This window comes from Arvicola amphibius, chromosome 3, assembly GCF_903992535.2.
Source record: "Arvicola amphibius chromosome 3, mArvAmp1.2, whole genome shotgun sequence".
NCBI lineage: Eukaryota > Metazoa > Chordata > Mammalia > Rodentia > Cricetidae > Arvicola > Arvicola amphibius.
Window position 1 is genome coordinate 42,172,034 of NC_052049.1, and position 11,515 is coordinate 42,183,548.

The 11,515-nt window shown below is 36.7% G+C and overlaps 1 non-coding gene across 1 annotated transcript; it reads right to left on the reverse strand.

Annotated features, from left to right (window-relative positions):
* Window positions 1–10,845: 10,845 nt before the first annotated feature.
* On the reverse strand, window positions 10,846–10,952 carry LOC119810989. Its single transcript, XR_005284910.1, has one exon. It is a non-coding gene; the product is annotated as a U6 spliceosomal RNA (small nuclear RNA).
* Between the last annotated feature and the right edge of the window lie 563 nt (window positions 10,953–11,515).

Here is an 11,515-nt window from a genome sequence, read left to right on the forward strand (position 1 = left end):
TATCATTATTAAAACTCACAGTAGGACTGCCTTTTATGACTATGTTAGCAATAATATTTTCATCTTAAAATTCAAAATAATCATGTATTATTCCTATAAGAAAAGAATAAGAAGCAATAGCAATTTTCTTTACACCAGGTGCAGCCCTCAAAAATATCTGAGAACAAGCTAGAAATAAAAAAAAAAAAATGTTAATCCTGCTGAGTCGGATTCTCTGAGCACGGATGTCAACATTTGTGTTTTGTAAATCTCCTGAATAAATTGGGAGCATGGGGACTTTGGGAGAGGGTTGAAGAGGAGGGGAGAGGCAGGGAGGAAAGCAGAGAAATATGTAGAGCTCAATAAAAATCAATAAAAAGAAAAAAAGAAGTTTGATACAGCCCATACTTTATATGAGAAAGCTTAGTGGAATGTTTCACTTTGAGAATGAAGTACATTGAATTCAGACCATATATTTATTTTTTATGTAGAAACCAGAGGGACAAGATATTCTATTCTGGCAAGACTTTATATGTGAATAAAATGTCGATCCTTCTGTTCCACTTCCTGTTGCTGGGATCACATTTTGAGTTGGCCAAAAACCAAGAACTTAAACCAAGTTGGATATGGGGAAATGTCATTAGAGTAAACTATTATGATGGCACAGATATTACCAAAATCTTAGCTAAGGAATGAAGAATCCAGATGTGGTTGCAAAGCTGCAAAAGTCCCATAACGAATCATCTTCTAGTGGTAAAAAATTAAATCAAGTCTCACAAAGCAGAGAGAAAACTAGGCATATGAAGTTATTTTTAATTCTACAACATGAAAAAGTATATATCAAGTATTTAAAATGTTTCATTTTACATTTGATGTCATTATTGTTATATTTCTCAAAATATATTGCAAAATATTTTCACATCACCACACATACTGTTTTTTAGTTACAGCAAAGACCATTTTCTATATCAAATTTACACAGGGCTTTGCTATTGTCTATCATACCTTCAGTATGAATTAGCTTAACAGAGAGTCTTACTTATATGTAACACTAAGTTATATCTCACATGTCTCGGTAATAAGTCTCTTCTTTGCATAGTCAGCATTTTCAGACAGCATATTTTAGGCTAATTATCTGCAGGAGTGGGATGATGGTTGTACTGCGCTCTGAGACATTGCTTGAGGGTTTTTACTCCCCAGGTTTTGTGGGAACTACTATAGTTTTCCACAAACTTCACTTTTTTATTTAATATAGTCTCTTTATTGACTCCTTATCAGCTCACCTCCAGTCCTCCCCTCACCCCTGCTGCACCCCCACAAAAGATTTCTAAAATTAAACTAAATCAAAACAAAACAAGCAAACAAACAAAAAGGAAAAAAAAAAAAACAAAGAGCCTCTTCGTTCCTCCATCTTTCCTGCCTCTCCAACACCTCTTCATTCTTGGTGGCATTGGGAGCTATGGTGTGTCACACAGTATACTCCTTTGTCCAGTCATCTTTACTTGCCAGTGTTCATTGCAATGAGCCATTGGTCTTGTTCCGTGCCCATGGTTTCTGGTACCATCATCATTGGATCCTCACTGACACTCCTTTCAGATATCCCGTGAGCTCCTGAGTCATACAAACCATAGCACCAGTCACTTCACGAGCTCCAGTAGATCCTAGATGGGGTTGACATTAGAGTGGGACAGCATCAGGTCCAGCTGTGGTAATGGGTGGTGGTTGTATTGAACATTCCGGGCTATTGGGGCCACCTCCCTTTAGGCAAGGGAGTGAGCCATTTCCTCTATGGCCATGTCATCTGGGTCAGTTCTCCCTCACCAGTGGTAAGAAGCAGGGTCATCTCTTCCGAGAGTGTGTAGGGCAGATGGAAGCAGTTCTCCCGTAAGGGTCGGGCCAGCTCTCTTGCTGCAGTGTTTAGCTATCCCAGAGCCAGTGAAGGGTAGGACTAGCTCAGCACAGCCCTTTGATTCCATCACGCGTGATTCCTGTGGTCCTCTCAAGTGACATGGGTCACAGACATCAACACAGACCCCAGCTGCAGCAGGACCACAGATCCAGACATGGCCTTTGGCAGAAGTTTGAGCCTGGATGACATCCCAGTTCTGAGTGGAAGCACAGGCCACTCAGATCAGGATGGCTTTGGCGGTAGCAGGGTCCCAGATTGTGGCCCTACCACTGGAGTTCCTTGCAATCTTTGCTACAACACAGGCCGGATCTTCAGCACAAAACCAAGTTGTAGTAGGACCAAAAACCCAGGCATGGTCCTTGGCAACAGTCAAGTCTTGATGTCACTACTACCGCAGGTGGCATTGCAGGCTCCTCAGATCAGTGCAGCCTTAGAGAAACCATGATCCTCGGACACTAACAGGGACTTAGGTGGCTGGCCTGAGCCCAGGCATCTGTATGGCTCTCTGTAGCAACATGGGCCGTAGAAGTCAATACAGACCCCGGCTGTGGTAGGACCAAAGGCCCAGACAGGGTCCGGGGCAGTAGCCCTGATCTGGCTGTGACCCTGGCCCCAGGTGGTGGTGGAATTTACCCAGACCAGCATGGCCCTGGGGATAGCATGGCCCTTAGACACCAACATGGCCCCAGGAGATGGCCCAGACCCTGGGAATCCTCGCATCAACACTGGGTGCTATAGAGACCCAGACAAGACCCTAGGCAGCCAGGGTTAAAGTCAAGCTCAAAGGCAGTGTCAGACAACATGGTAAATTCTTGTAGTAGAAATGGACAGCACTGTATTTTGCATGGCCTCTAAAAGTTTTATCTACATTTGAACCTAAGTTTTTGTTATTGCAATGCCTCTTTGTAGAGGATGGGAATGTAATGCTCTTCTCATCTATGCTGATTTTGTTCAACTTAATGTTAAATCAAAACATTTCAAAAACTTCAGTAGACAACAGTTTCTCTAACTACAAGTGATCCTTATAAAACATTATTGTTAGAAAGTCTATAATTTTTTTATTTAAATCTTATATTCCTTAAAGAGAATAATGTTTTCTTTCTCACTCCCTCACTCTCTATCTCTCCCTCTGTTTCTCTCCCTCTCTCTCTTCACCTTACTCTGTCTCAATAGTGTATCTTTTTTTTAAAGAAGAAAAAACAATAGTAACATATCCTATTTATATGAAGTGTTTTCTACCAAATAAGAACCTATAATAGTGTGTAAACTTAGCAGTCACATAAAGTATCAACAGTATTTATAAAATACAATACTAATTTTTCTATGACTAATTGTTATCAATGGGTGATATCTATATTAAAATAAGTGAGATAAAGTAGCTATGAATATTGTATATGGTCCTAATCATTCATTGTTTCATAATAAAAAAGACTCAATCTACATCTTTAATTTTGCTCAGTTTTCATGGCCTTCTCTTAACAGATCTCAGTAAGGAAAGGAGATGACTGTTTTCAAATGGTTTTAGAATTTTTTTGTACAATGCAGTACTATTTTTTCTCAGCTAGATTACCTACACATAATAGGCATTACAGAATATATATATATATATATATATATATATATGTGTCTCTGTGTGTGTGTGTGTGTGTGTGTGTGTGTGTGTGTGTGTGTGTGTGTGTGTTTCTACTCATGGTTAGTACCTTTGCCATCTGCAAAAGTATTTTTGTGGAATCCTTAATTTTGGGGAATATAGATATAAGTATGCTTAAAACTCATGATACTCGTGGTATAATCACATTTTACATTGAGGCTACATAATGTTCAACAGCATTTCAACTTACATTATAAAACTGAGAGTACAGTAGTTACATTTACTGTCTACTTTATAGCTAGTGGTTTGGATATACTTTATTGAGTTTTTATGTCATGTCATTCTAGGAATTTGTAACTTTCTTTAGCATTATTTGTTTTATGTAAAAATCCAAGAATAGAATAGGATCGTTTGAAGAAGAATTCTACTGTATGAGTACTAAGTATCTTTGGAACTAAAATTTATTTCCAATTTCCCACAAACTGAAGAAAGTCTTTGAAAAGAACCCAAACAACAAAGTCTCCCAGAAAACAGGACAATTGTCCTTAGTTACATTCTCTGGTGATGTCTTTTATGTTTGGAATTGTAACATCTTGCACAAAGGTGTCCAGAGTTGGTATGATGTATAATTATGGTTGTCAACTCTACTATATCTGGAATCAACTAAAACTCAAACAATTAGATATACCAGTGAGGGATTTTTCTTAGGTGGTCATTGGAGGTGGGAAGACTAACCAGAATTTTGGGCCACACCCAGATGTATATTAAGCATAGAATATACACACATAATATACACACAGATATATATTAGAAATATATTAATATATCTATGTATGTATTAAGAACTAATGAAAAATAGGTCATAAATTTGAAGGAGAACAAGGAGAGGTATACAGGAGAATTTAGAGAAAGGTGGGGAAATTAATGTAATTATATTATAATCCAAATAAATAAAAGACACTTAATGCAACCAAACTTGAACAATGAAAAGGGGGATAATATGAAAGAAATGGAAAGAGGATGCTTTCCTCTTTGACCAGCTTGCCCTTGGTCTCAATGGCAAGTTTACCTATCCATTGTTGAGTCATCCTTTGCTGGTATTAGAATCTATTTCTTCAAGGTTACAATGTATGTTGAAGATCAGCAGCTGTCTAGAAGCAACTCTAGCACCAGTCTGGGACTGTTAATACATCCACCTGTGAATTGAACAGCTACCAGACTCTTGGCCATTGCACTTGGAGACAGTCACTGTTGTACTATCTGGACCACAGCCTGAAATCCGCACCAATAATCCCATATATAGATATATGGGATATATAATACATATATATGTGCATTGTATATATAAAATTCTGTCTGCTCTGTGACTTCAGGGACTCACTAATACAATGGGACTGGAAATGTCTTTTCTGAATATAGTAATCACCTTGAACTTTACCAAACTTGTTTTAACATAACATGGTAAAAATCCAGTAATAAGCAAAAGTAACATTGTAATCTCTGTTCCAATAATAGGTCCCGTTGTGTCATAAAAAATTACTGTGCACTGTCTCTACGTGTCCCACCGTGTTGGGTCAGTGTTCCATTTTGATGATTGTTTTTCATATACAAATAAAATAACAGGAATAAAGTTGAAATTCCACATTTTCCTACATATACAATTTCTCTGCTCATTCTCTCAAAACAAGTATCATTAATTTTAGAATATTGTTTGCATAATTCCTAATTTTCCATGTTGAAATGCAGTGTTAATTTATAATTCTTCATCTTCTATTAGAACACCATATTCTAAAGACACTCCTCCCGAAGTTATAAAGTTATCGGGAAATGTGGATGTGCCAAAATCTCCATTACCCACAGGAAACAAGGATTCCTAAACACAAGGTTAGCATTTATACTTATAACTGCCTACATATATTGCTTAAAAATAACAAGACTAAGAAATGCAATCTTAAAACAAGTGGAAAAAGTCAGTTTTACAAGTGAAGAAAACATTCACATGTACACACCTATGAAAAATACTAAATTATTTACTCTGCTTTTAATGTGTTTTTTATTTTGCACATTAATCCAATTAGATTCCTTTGCCTATTCAACATCACATTTTAAAATTATCAGAAAATTATTTCTTTTAAACAGGTGGGTCTTTTTCATTTTCTAAAAATATTTTTTCTATTATGTATGTAATAGAAAAATAATTTAAATTTTATATAAATATCTATATATTTAAAATATTATATCTACATATGTGTGTGTATCTGTGTATGTTTGCACATGCACCTCTATGATATGTCTTTATATTATGACACAGTTGAAATCTTTGCTCATTTGCTGCTAGGTATTTGAATTGTTTTATTTCCCCTGCTATAACCAATGCTAATGTATACTCCCATATAAATACTTTTACAAACATTTCTGAAATATTCAGCAGGTGTGAGTGATTGATAACGAACCTGATGAACTGTAAAATTGTTTGTAAGCAGGTTTGCCGGCTTCCCTCCAAAGCTGTTGTGCTGATTCACATTCTTGTGTGTGTGTTATACATTTTCACATCCTCTTAGAATTTTGTAGTCATAGCTTTTATCAATGTAACATTTTGTAATGATTGCTCATTTTGTTTTGCTTTTGTTTACTAACCAATCTTGTTTTAATTCTTACTTGGCAAATTGTTACATCCTTCTTGAATTTCCAACCCACTAATTTTGCCCAGTTTCTATTGGATGGTCTATTCTCACTGGCATAAGTCTGAAAGTTTTTGTTATGTTCTATAATATTTGTTGACTTATTTTCCAATTTTTCTTTATCTAAACAGTCCCTTTTAAATTAGTCCCTTTGAAAATTAGATGCTAGTTTGGAGTTACTAATCCTTACCATCCTCTTCTTTAAGAAAGTTAATTTTAAAAATTAATTAATTTTTAAAATTTTAAAAATAAATTAAACAAATTAATTAAATTTAAAAATAATTTCACAGGTTATAATAATAATATCAATTTAAAAAACAGTTTTAAAGCTTTTCTTTGTTCATGTCTAGTCTATGTTATTTATGTACATAGTAATTTTCTGTATGGTTTTAGTAATGGAAATGTATTACTTCAGTGTCATTTATCATTTAATCATATTTCCACATTCATTTTATTTGTTAGTTAATGTATATGTCTATAGTGTATAAGTGAAAGCATGTTTGCTTCTATGTGCTCATGTTTATACTGGTGGGCCTGCATGTATTTTTACATGTGTGTAGAGGCCAGAGGACAATGTAGGATGTCTTCCTCTCTTACTCACCACCTGAAATTTTGAAGAGTCCCTTGCCGAATGACAAGCCTGCTTGTCCCCTGACCTGGTACTAGTCTACATGTCAATGCAGCTGTATTTACATGGGCCTTGTGGATCTGAACCTAGGTACTCTGGCTTGCACAGCAGACCCTTTATACACTGAGACATCTATCAGATTTTAGTGTCTTCTGTGACATGTATGAAGATCCTAGAAAATACTTATTTACTATTTGAATGTTTAATTTTCCCCTATTGGTCAACTTTTCCATCATCAAATTTCACACATTTTATTACTATAACATTATGGCTTGTCTTGATAAATATTAAAATAGACTATTCCAATCTCTCTGCTCTCTTCCATAACGGTCTCTGAGGCTTAGGTTCAGAGGAGCTGTTGTGGGTATTTCAGTTGGTGCTGAGCACCCCACATGAGTTATTCTCTGCGTTTTGACCAATTGTGGCTTTCTGCAATGGTAGAAACCATTGTTGCTAACAGAAGTTTCTTTGGTGAGGTGTAAACCTAAATATAGTCCTATATATTTGAACATTTTATATATACCTTAATAATTTCTAGTTTTAAACTCAAGTTTATAAAATTATAACATATATGAAATAAAATGTACTTCTTACGGATATAATGAACAATTGCTTAGACAAACATGAAGTCATACAACAAGTAACCATAGTTTTAAAATATAGAATATGCCTCATATGTTTAACACTTTTGTGTCCCTCTCAAAACCCAAATGTTGAAACACTTGTATTAAAGGTGAAGGTATTAGAAAATGAGGATGGCAGTGAAGTGATTGGGACAAAGCATCTCTACTCTCACGGGTGGAATTAATGTCTATGGATAGAAGCCCGAGTAGGTCTTCCGCTCTTTGTAGACATAGGAAAGGGGTCCTCTCTAGACAAGTCAATCTGTGACTGCATTGATCCCAAACTTTTTAGTCTCTAAGATATGTAAGAATCAAATTGTTCATAGACAGTCTATATTTTAGCTACAGCAGTCAGCATAGACTAAGTGAATCCCAAAGTTTCCTTGCCCATCTGTGTAGATAAACCACTTTGCTACATCAACCCTAGGCAGCCTCAGTTATGTTTCTGACCCACTGGTCTGTCTTTCTCAGCATATCCTATCAGCAGAATTATGCATGTATATGATTTCCTCTACTTCCCATCATGCATTTAGGATGCCCTCTGGGGTTCTAAGTAAGGGTAATTGGTGTCTCTCTAATTCCGAGAAGTTTTTATTAAATGGACATGCAATGATTTGTCCATTCACCTGTAGAACCTTTGACTGGCACCCAGGTTTAGTGGTTACAAATAAGACTGTTAGAAGCACTCAGTCATTAATAAGTTTTTGTGGACATGCCTTTCTTAGTCCTGGATAAACACCAAGGAACCGTGTGGCTGGTAAGAGTTTTTACTTTTTATCAACTGTTTCCCCAAATTCCTCTGTTCTCAGCAACCCAGTAGCAACATTTGCAGCTACAATGAGCTGTTGCTTGCATATATAATCTAATTTAGCATATATAATCTAAGCTATTGCAATATATGGTCACATCTTATTTTGATCTTAAATTAATTCTATTAATGAATAATAATGTTGAACATTTTTGTAAACAGTTTTTCATGTACTTAATTGCCATCTTCCATGCATGGTGAAATGTTTGACCTTAATTTATGTTAATTATATTAACTGATAATAATATTGAACATTTTTGTAAATAATTTTTCATGAACTTATTTACCATCTTCTATGCTTGGTGAAGTGGTTTTTTTTCAGTATGTATTTAATTTAATTTGTTTTTAAATGATTTTTTAGATAAATGATCTACTTTATGATTATTATTATGAATAGAAGTTTTCCTACTGCAGTCTATGATTTGCTTCTTTGAGGTATATAGAATGTATATTTTAAAAACTGATTTACTTGGCAGAATTTCATCAAGTTCTTTTTATTGCTTTAACAACTTGCTAAGCCTTTTTTGGAATGTCTAGATGGATAATCACAGCATCTTTGAGAGAGGCTTGTCCATCTCTATTTTCTAGAATTATGTAACATTTCATGATTTTATTGCATTATGAGAGCTCTCATAATATACTGCTGCACAAAGTAGCATCATTAAGTACAATATCCTTCATGTTCTATTTTATTAAAGTTTTACTCTTGTGAGAAGAGTTCACACTTTTCAGTTTCCTTTTCTACTTATTTCTGCCTTAGCATATACACTTTATCAGATTAAAGAATTTTTTCTCATTCCTGTTTCCTAAGAGTTTCATAAATATTCATGAAATGATACTATTACTATATAGGCATTTTAATACTAGAAATTTTAGTTATTGTAGTTAGTTATGGGTGCTTTTAAGACAGAATCTTTTCCCCAGTTCTTAAAGTAAGTTAGAGCCAATTATTTCACCTTTGGGTAAGTAGGCACAGGGTTTCACTATATAGCTGAGACTATCCTGCAAATTCATGGTGATTCTCCCATCCCACATGCTTGTATTACAGGCATGTGCTACCGTCAATGCCACATCAATTAGTCTGTTAATATGCTGTTTATGCCTTTATGCCCATGTTCATAATTAGATTGCTCTGTAGTTTTATTTTTAAAATAGTGCTTGCTGAAACTGAATTACATATTTGTTATAATTTTTGAAAAAGGATAGAGAACGTCATGCCTTATAAAAATACTCTTTCAAAGAGGAAATAGCTTGTAGGGTGTGTGTGTGTGGTGTGCACACATGCACGCGTGCATGGTGTGAAATTTCATGTATATTGGTTCTTTTCCTTTGTTGTTACTTTTTTGAGTCACATTTGTGGGTAATCCAGATCCTTTGGCCCATTATTGTGCTGAGGTCAGTTGAAAGTCTGACTGACTAAGGGAAGGCGGGGACCACACTGAGCTGCCACCAGTGCTGAAGTAAGACCAAGTGTGTTCTGTGTTAGAAGTGTTTTTCTCATGTTACCTTGGTTTCATCTCTCCAAAAGCAGAATCTAAGACAGGATTGGGGCCAAGCAGTTTACCTGGCAGGGAGTGGAGAATAATTAAGGGAGAAAATGAAGAAGCCCAAGCTGCTGGGCTGCTGACTTAGGCAGAGGGTCACTCAGACCGCCTTCAGAAGAACACAGAGAATGGGATATTGCACATATGCTCACTGATACGAAGCCCCATGTTTGGATTTCTCCCGTGCTGCTAGCTGCCTAGTGTGTTCAGACTGATCTCTGTGTGGACATGGACAACCACAGCTTCAAGTATTTCCCGAAGAAAGGGGGAGAGAGTGGGATATTTCACATGTGACATTATTTTCTGGATTCTCCTAGGAATGCTTGCCATGTTTATACTGAATCATGTCAGCTATTGCAAAGCATTCTGTCTTCTAACTTCTTCCATTTATTGAACACCACTAATAGTTAGTTCCTATAGTTATCTTCCTGGGGGGCTAGGGATAATGAAGTCAAAACTTTTCTGAGTAGGGGAATTCTTTAGTAGAAGACCACTTTAAAAGACGAAATAGAATGAGAAGAATCCTTAAAGCCCAAAATGTAAAAAATACACAAAAGATAAACATTTCTCTGGAAAACACAAATAATATGAAGACTTCAGTGAAAATGGATTTTTTTTTTTTGAAAGTGACATCGCACTGGCTTTATTAGTCCGCATCCAGCTCTCCTCAAGCCCTTCTCACAGGCAGGGTGGGGAGGCTGGGCCAGGCCCGGGCCTTTCCAGGTTACAGATCAGTAACAGCAGCAGTCCAAAGGTGGCCAACACGTGTCCACCTATTGCATCATTGTAAACAGAAAAGCTTGTTTCTTCTTGAGCAGGCACTCAACAGGTTAAATGGTGACTTGGCTCCAACTCAAGAACATGACATGGAAGTCAGCCTCACTTTGGCAGGCTTTGTTTCCTCTTTGCTTTGACACAGGGTCTTTGTATGTAGCTCGGCTGGTTTTAAACTCGTCTTCCTTAAGTGCTAAGATTACAGGCATGTACACCACGGGCCTGCCATTCCCTTGCGTGGCGGCCTAGACAGGCCTCCCAGGTCCTGGAACTAAAGTTGTGCACCACCACACCCAGTTCACCTTGGCAAAAATATGGAACGCTTCACGAATTTGCGTGTCATCCTTGCGCAGGGGCCATGCTAATCTTCTCTGTATCGTTCCAATTTTAGTACATGTGCTGCCGAAGCGAGCACGTGAAAATGGTTTTTATCGGCACATTAGCCCCTTTCCTTCTGTATTAGATGTTGAAATGAGCTGCCTTGTCACTATGGCAAGAGAGACATCTTTAGGAAAAACACTGTGTTGTTCCCATGACTTCCCGTCTCTCTTTTTAAAATAGCTTTTATTGAACTATGCATTTTTCTCTGCTCCACTTCCCTTCCTCCCCTCTCCTCCCCTCTCCTCCCAATTTACCCAGGAGATCTTGTCTTTTTCTTCTTCCTATGTAGATCTATGTATGTCTCTCTTAGGGTTCTCTTTGTTGTCTAGCTTCTCTGGGGTTCTGGACTGTAGGCTGGTTTTAATTTTTACAGAATCAGTTTTGTTTGACTGAAGGACAACTTTCTCTTCAGGATGATCACAGAGGTCAGGCTGGGCCCACTCTAAGTTATTCCACACTGTTTAAAACTATTTGCTTTGGTAATTTCATTTTATAAACAACGTTTAGCACTTTTTGAGTGAAAGCAGAGGATGATCTTGTACCTTATTGTGTCATAGACAAACCATCTATGGAGCATCACCCGTGAGATAATAGACT